Source organism: Rhinopithecus bieti, unplaced genomic scaffold (genome assembly GCF_001698545.2).
Source record: "Rhinopithecus bieti isolate Rb0 unplaced genomic scaffold, ASM169854v2 scaffold_14232, whole genome shotgun sequence".
In the NCBI taxonomy this organism is placed as follows: Eukaryota; Metazoa; Chordata; class Mammalia; order Primates; family Cercopithecidae; genus Rhinopithecus; species Rhinopithecus bieti.
In genome coordinates, this window is record NW_016807906.1 from 989883 (window position 1) to 998041 (window position 8159).

Here is an 8159-nt window from a genome sequence, read left to right on the forward strand (position 1 = left end):
GGAGTCTTGCTCTGCCGCCCAGGCTGGAGTGCAGTGGCCGGCTCTCAGCTCACTGCAAGCTCTGCCTCCCGGGTTTACGCCATTCTCCTGTCTCAGCCTCCCGAGTAGCTGGGACTACAGGTGGCCGCCTGGTCGCCTGGCTAGTTTTTTGTATTTTTTAGTAGAGACAGGGTTTCACCATATTAGCCAGGATGGTCTCGATCTCCTGACCTCATGATCCGCCCGTCTCGGCCTCCCAAAGTGCTGGGATTACAGGCTTGAGCCACCGTGCCCGGCTGGAGTAACATGATTTCTGTTGACTAATTTTTTCTCCTGATATACTCTCTTTCTTTAGAGAGTGTTGAAGATTGTTTTGGCAAGCAGTTAAGTTACTTGCAGATGAGCTTGATCCTTTCAAGCCTTGTTTTCAAACTTTATTAGGGTATAACTTGAGAAGCCTTTACTCTAGGGATAATTTAGCCCTACTATTAAAGTTTGACATTTCTGGGTAGCTCCTGAATGCCACAGGTATTCAAATAGTTTTCTCCACTTAGACTGATTAGAATTTGAACAATTCCCAGTCCAGAAAATTATTCATTTTTCATAATGACAGCTCCCTGTCACTTGTTCTTTGCCTGGCCTCGTGGAGTTTCACCCTATGCATGCCCAGAATAATATGAAACCAAAGACTAAAGGAGACTCTTATGCATATTCTTGGACTTCTTTCTCCATGTGGCTCTTTCCTGTCTGTACTCTGCTCTACAAATTCAAGTTGCTTCAGGATCTCTAAGCAGCTTTCTCTGTCTCCCCAACTCAGTGAGAGCACTGAACTCTGCTTGGGTTCTCTCTCTCTGTGTGCCATGAAGTGAAAATTACTTACAGGCAGAAACCTGGGACAATTACAGAGTATTCCTTGTCTGCTAGTTGTCCAAAAAGCAATTCTCAAACAAATTGCTCCTTCATTTAGTGCAAGTCCCAAAAGAGAGAATTTAATACATAAAATTCCAAACTAGTTGTTATAAGTAACTGGTAAAATGTATAAAATGTAAAAATTAACTTCAAGTGGATTATAGACCTAAATGTAAGAGTTAAAACCGTAAAACTCTTGGAAGAAAACATAGGAGTGAGTCTTCATGATTTGGGGCTTAGGCAATGATTTCTTAGATATTACACCAAAAGCATGAACAATGCAAGAAAAAACTAGATACATTGGACTTTATCAAAATTAGAAATTTTCCCATCAGCTGATGAATGAATAAACCAAACTTGGTATATACATATGATACAGTATTGTTCAGTCTTAGAAAGGAATAAAGTTGTGAGAACACATATCACCACATGAGTGAACCTTGAGGACATTATGCCACATGAAGTAATCGCATTACAAAAGGACAAATACTGTATGATTCTACTCATATGAGGTGCTTAGAGTAGTTAAATTCATAGAGACAGAAGTAGAATGGTAGTTGCCAGGGACTGGCAAGAGTGGAAATTAAGAAGTTATTTAATGGGTATATAAGTTCAAATATTGGAGGATGATAAAAGTTCTAGAGATGGATGATTGCATGGCAATGTGAATGTACTTAATGCTCTTGAACTATATGCTTTAAAATGGTTAAAATGGTAAATTTCATATTGTGTACATTTTGTCACAAATTATAAGTAAATACATAAATTAAAAATTTTTAAAACTTTTGTGTTTCAAACAACACCATAAAGAAAGTGAAAAGATACTCCCTGGAACTGGAGAAGATATTTGCAAATCATATATCTGCCAAAAGACTTTTATGAAGAATACAAAAAGAACATGCACAACTCAATAAGAAGATAACCCAGTTGAAAGAGGGATAAAAGATTTGAATAGCTATTTCTCCAAAGAAGATATACACATGATCAATAAGCACATGAAAAAGGTGCACAACATCATTAGTTCTTAGAGAAATGCAAATCAAAACCACAACGGAATACCACTTCAGACCACTAGGATGGCTACCATCAAAAAGATACACATTGCTAAGTGCTGGCAAGGATGTGGAAAAATGGAAACCGTCAAGCACTGTTGGTAGGATTGTAAAATGGTGCAGCCACATTTGAAAACAGTTTGAAAGTTCCTTAAAATGTTAAACAGTTACTATGTGACCTACCAATTCTACTCCTGGGATTTCTACTCCAAAGAGAGAAAAACACATGTCTACAGAAAAACTCATACACAAATGTATACTTACTGTATAGCCACATTATATACAGTAGACCACAATGGGAAATAAACAAGGTCTAGCAACTGATGGAAATATCCACAAAGTGTGGTATATTTATACAATAGAATATAATTTGGCCTTAAAAATGAAGAAATTATTGGTACATGATTGAAAGCATTAAGCAATGAGAAAGAAGCCAGACAAAAAAAGACTCCTGTTATATGGTTCTGTTATACAGAGTTTTCACAATAACAAATCTATAGAAAGAGAAAGTAGATTAGTGGTTGTTTAGGGCTGGGGGAGGAGAAATGAGAAATAACTGCTAATGAATATGAAGCTTCTTTTTGGGGTGATGAGAATGTTTTAAACTTAGATTATGGTGATGCTTGCACAACTCTAAATATACTAAAAATCACTGAATCCTGCAGTTAGGTAAATTTTATGATATATAAATTATATCTTAACAAAACTGTGGGGTTTTATTTTTATTTTTATTTTAGAAAAAAGGGAGTTCCATCAAGGCAGAGATTTTAGTCTATCTGATGTATCCTCAGTGCTCAGAACAGTGCCTGGCAGAGTCATGCTGGGAGGAATGACTGCTGTTTAGAACAGGTTTGTGTAAAAATTTTTAAAATTTTTTGTTTCCTGGAACACCTAATATAGGTTTATAAAATATAATATTAATATTTGTTTACTAAAATAAAGGGGAAAATGGATTTAGAGAAGCCCAAGCTCATTCAGCCTGAAATCAGGGAAACTGGTGCCCAAGTTAGAATACCCAGTTTTCTTATTTCCAGGATTTTGTTGTTTAATTAGTGCCATATAAGGTGATGGGCAGGTCCTTGATTTCTGCCATCTCACTGATTGACTTCAAATCCGGGCTCAACCTCCCTTTAACTGGTGATCTTGGCCAATTCACTTAGCTTCTGTGCCTTAGGTTCCTCATCAGCAAAATGAATTAATAAAAAGGTGTTTTCCTCATAAAGTTGTGAGGATTTGATAGGATAGTGAGATAGAACTTATCCTTGGTACATCATAAATGCTTAATAAATAATAGTCATTATCCTAATACAAAAAAATACCCCAAAGAAACAACAATTTGCATTCTCTCTGCCTACTACACAAGACAGTAGAATAGGAACTTTTCTTCCATACACCCTCTGAGGCAGTTATTTTAACTACTATTTTTTCCAGGTAACTGAGTCTCAGACATGCTATTTGAAAGTCAGCCAAGGTCACATGAGTAGTAACTACTCTTTGGTGTGATAATAAATCAGCTAGGAGAGCCCTGCCGTCTTACCAGCATTTAAACTTTCAGCCACTAGAATCCCCTTATCTCTCAGTAGCCGTTTTGTACTCAATCCGACTTACTGGTTTCAACTTTGAAGTTACACATTAAAAAAATAGCACAATGCTTCCTGGGTAACAATTGGTTTAGTCTACATGGCTGCAACCCAATACTCTTTGGATTTAACAAAATAAATGAATGTTTCAACCAAGACTTCCTTCAAGATCTGATTTGTTTTTTAAGAAATCCCATTTTGGGACTGACTCCTCTGTCTGATTTTGGAATATCATTATAGTGTGAGGCGGAACGAGCTCTTGCTTATAACTAAGGTTGTATGGCTCCACGTGAGCAGAATATCTTCGTTTTTGTTGTATCTCTCCTCTAACACAGTGCAGGTTTGCACCTCCAGTGGCTGTTTAAATTGGCACCAGAGATTCTTAAATCAGGTTGCTCCTCAACACTTTTAAAGCTTTTATTAACTTTTTTTTTTGCATTTTAATAATAAAACAATTACGTTGGGAAAATTGTAATGATAATCTTTAACGTATGATGTAGCTTGTGTTTCCTGCTGTCCTCTTAACACTGTAAATCACATTATGTCCTATTTTTTCTTGGAATTCTATAATTATTTCTTTACATTTCATATGTCTTTCTTGTATCACATATCACAAACTTAATGTTTTTCTTGAAAATCAGAAGAAAACTAAAATGCTTTTCATCGAAGAAAATCATTTATTTATTTATTTAACTTTTGATTTTAATTTCAGTTACTTAAAATTGTGATTTTGTGAGCTAAAACAAAAAAGTACATAGATATAAAATGATCTAAATATATAATGATTGAAATTAAGGTAATCAGACTACTTCTCAAGCCCCCTTCTGCCTAAAAGAATTGTGTTTTACCCAATTGTCTTTTTCTCTAGTGTCTTGAAGTTCTTCTGAGAGAAATGAGATGGCAGCTATACAGCGAATCTGAAAAGAACATCCACATTCCTAATCCCTAGGAATATGATTATTGGAAAATAGATATAATTATACAAATGAAACAGAACCTCCTTGTTCTTAACAGTGTCTGGCACAAAATAAGCATGCTACAAATGTTAGCTGTGATCATTACCAACACCACCATCACCACCATCACCATTATCACCACCACCACCACCATTATCATCATCACCACCACCATCGTCATCGCCATCATCATGATGTTTCCAAAATCTTGGTACCCTAAATGAGTGTTGCAGCTTTTGGTTAAAAGAGTAAGCCCCCATACTAAAGGTGTTTTATTAATGTGTTCAGTCTATTGACTGAGAATAAAAAATATCTATCACTAAGAAATAAACCATGCTCACAGTGAAATAGTGTGATCTAAGAACTTAAATTTTTCTCTTTTTAAAATGAAGTGCTTAGATTGATCAAAATAGAAAATCTATGTAAATGAATATCTGAGTTGGACAAATCCTTTGCAAATTTTGCTGACGTTATCTTTATGGACAGGAAGGAAAATGCATGTTAGCTGATACTGTAGTTGGTGAATTTGACTCCAGCGTATGCTTTGAGGTTTTACCCTGTACGAACTTTTACTAAATCTTTGAATGAAGAAAGCTTTAATAAAAATAGTTACAAAATGTACAGATAAAATGAAGTCAAGAAGGATAGTCAACATGTTAAATGAGAGAAATCAGATATTAAGGATCAGAAGACTTCGACTGTTGGGATGAAATTAACAAACTAGCATTTAAAGGAGATAAATATTATATTTTGCATTTGAGTCCAAACTTTAAAATGTACAAGCATAAGCACACACAAACAAACACTTTGTGGTTTCAGACTGAGGCACATCAGACTTGATTACAGATTTTGATATAAAGTAGGTGGAAATTATTCCAGAAAACAGTTTGGAAGTGTCTTTCAAAATTAAGCATGCAGCTACCATATAACCCAGTAATTGCACATCTGAGCATTTGTCCTAGCAAAATGAAGACTTCTGTTCACACAGACACCCGTACACAAATATTTATGGCAGTTCCATTACTCAAAGCCAAAAACTGGAAACAAGGTGTCATTCAATAGGTGAATGTTTAAACAAACTGTGCTATATCCATTAGGTGGATTACTACTCAGCAATAAAAAGAAATAAACCATTGATACACATAACTTGAATGAATCTCTAGAGAATTATGCTGAGTGAAAAAAGTCAATCACAAAGGTTACCATGATGTGATTCCATTTATACAACATTCTTGAAATTATAAAATTATGGAAATGGAGAACAGATTTGTGGTTACCAGAGATTAAATGGGGGAGGGTATGAGTGGGAAGGAAATGGGTATAGCTACAAAAGAGCAACATGAGTGTCTTAGTCCATTTTCTGCTGTTGTAACAGAATACCACAGACTGAGTAATTTACAAACGAAAAAAATTTTGATTCACAGCTCTACAGGCTGGGAAGTCCAAGAGCATGGTGCCAGCATCTGGCAAGGGTCATCTCATAACAGAAAGTGTCAGATGAAACTAAGCACGAGAGGAAGAGAAGATATTGGGCCAAACTCATCTTTTTTGTCACAAATCCACTCCCATGATAATTAATGCACTCCACCAAAAACAACATTAATTCATTCACGAGGGCAGAGCCCTAATGGCCTAATCACCTCTTAAAGGTCTGACTTCTTAATATTGTTACATTAGCAATTAAATTTCAAACCATAGCAATAAGGGATCCTTGTGAAGAAAATATCTTGTTTCTTGACTCTATCAATGCCAATATCCTAACTGTGATGTTATACTATAGTTTTGCAAGATAAGCCACTGGGGAAAAGTAGATAATGACTGCACAAGAGGTCTCTGTATTATTTCCTACAATTGCATGCAAATCTATAATTATCTCACAATATAAAGTTGAATTAACACACATGCACATATACATGCACACACACACATACATGCACACACACAAATAGATCGAGTTCTTAGTCATACAGACTTGAGCTTTAATTGGACAAGTCAAGAGAAGATATGGTCATTCTCTATTCTCTACTGGTCAGACTATATCTAAATATCATGTTTAGTTCTGAGATCACATTTTCAGACAGACACTGAGAAGTGGAATAACTCTAGAAAAGGCTTGCCACCAAATTAAAAGGCCTGAAAATTACATAAAATGAAGAAGGGTTGAAGGAGTTGTGAATATTTAGCCCGGAGAAGAAATAACATAGGAAGCACACAAGAATTGGTTACAAAAATCTGAGGAATTGTCACCCTGATTGCTTCCGTCCAGTGAGTAGAAGAAATAATGTATGGAAGTTGTCCCAAAAAAGGAAAAAAAAAAAAAAAGCCTTCATACAAGACTGATGGAATAGGACATAGGTTCCCATAACTGGAAAGAAGGACCATCCCTTCAGAATGAATAATCATTTTGGTTTCTATATTGGTCCTTCATAAGTTTGGTTAATGTTAGGCCTCTTGATCCCATTCAGCTCAAATACAGTCACCTGATTAAAATTATGAATCTGTTGAGTTGGGAGTCAGTTCTTGAACCGTGGAGAGCTTACAGTGTCATTGACACCTTATGAACCCTGCCTTGGTGATGTGGAAATGACTCTGACAACTCTATATCATTTGTCAAATATTATCCAGGCCCTACTAGTTGGTTCTCCCAGGACCAGAAAGTTTGGTTAAATTGGCCTACATTTTAAATTCAATAACATTATATTATCAGCAGTTTTCTTTCTATAGTGTCTCAGTCTGTTCAGGCTGCTTTAACAAAATGCCATAAACTAGGTAGCTTTTTCATAACAGAAATTTATTTCTCATAATTCTGGAGGCTAGGAAGTTCAAGATCAAAGCAGATTCAGTGTTTGGTGAGGGCTCACTTCCTGGCCACATACAGCCTTCTAGCTGTGTCCTCCATGTAGTAGAAGAGGTAAGGAGTCTCTCTCAGGCTTCTTATAAGGGCACTAATCCCATTCACAAGGGCTCCAGCCTCATGACTAGTCACCTCCCAAGGGCCACACCTCCTAAAACCATCACTTTGGTGATTAGGCTTTAATATACAAATTTTGGGGGAATTCAAACATTCAAATCATAGGATACTAGCTTTAGATTCTAACAATTTAAATTAACGTTAGAATTTTTCTTTGATACTTTATATATAAGCAGATTTTGAAACTGTCATCTTTAATCTTCTTAATGTTTTGGGAAAATTACAGATGCTGAATATGACTATTGGTAGTGAAGTTCATAAATAAGATACTGTTCATTAGTAATCAGTGGATTTAGAAAATCAAAGAATCTCTGTCTTATGGGGTCACTCAAAAGTTTTCTTGAAAATGTAGATTAAAACACAAGGAAGGGGATTGTTGGGGAGGGATTTTTTGGGGGGTGAGTTAGAGAAGGGAATTTCTTTCATTCAAGCCATGCCAAACTCTGAGGGACTTTCCTTGCCTCTTAATAAAGAAAACCATTTTTGTAGTCCTGATATTCCATACTGAAAGATTCCATCCTCTCCTCTCTGGGCCTTGATGGATAAACACCACCGTATACAGATTCATTCGATTCTTTCTCTTTTAGACCCTATGTAAACAGTCCTTCTTTGGCTAAGACATTCTGTCTTCAGATATATTAATTAGATTGATTAGGTTACAGCTTTTCTTTTCATCAGTTTCATTATTGGCAGAAGACATCCCTGGTCCTTG

The 8159-nt window shown here is 35.9% G+C and overlaps 1 long non-coding RNA gene across 1 annotated transcript in view; it reads left to right on the plus strand.

The window, feature by feature from the left end:
- The window catches only part of LOC108537034 (uncharacterized), a 59975-nt gene extending 55173 nt beyond the window's left edge, over window positions 1-4802 (plus strand). The window contains exons 2-3 of the long non-coding RNA XR_001887694.1: window positions 2678-2789; window positions 4389-4802. This is a non-coding gene — a long non-coding RNA (uncharacterized LOC108537034). The remainder of the gene's footprint in view (window positions 1-2677; window positions 2790-4388) is intronic.
- The last annotated feature ends 3357 nt before the right edge of the window (window positions 4803-8159 follow it).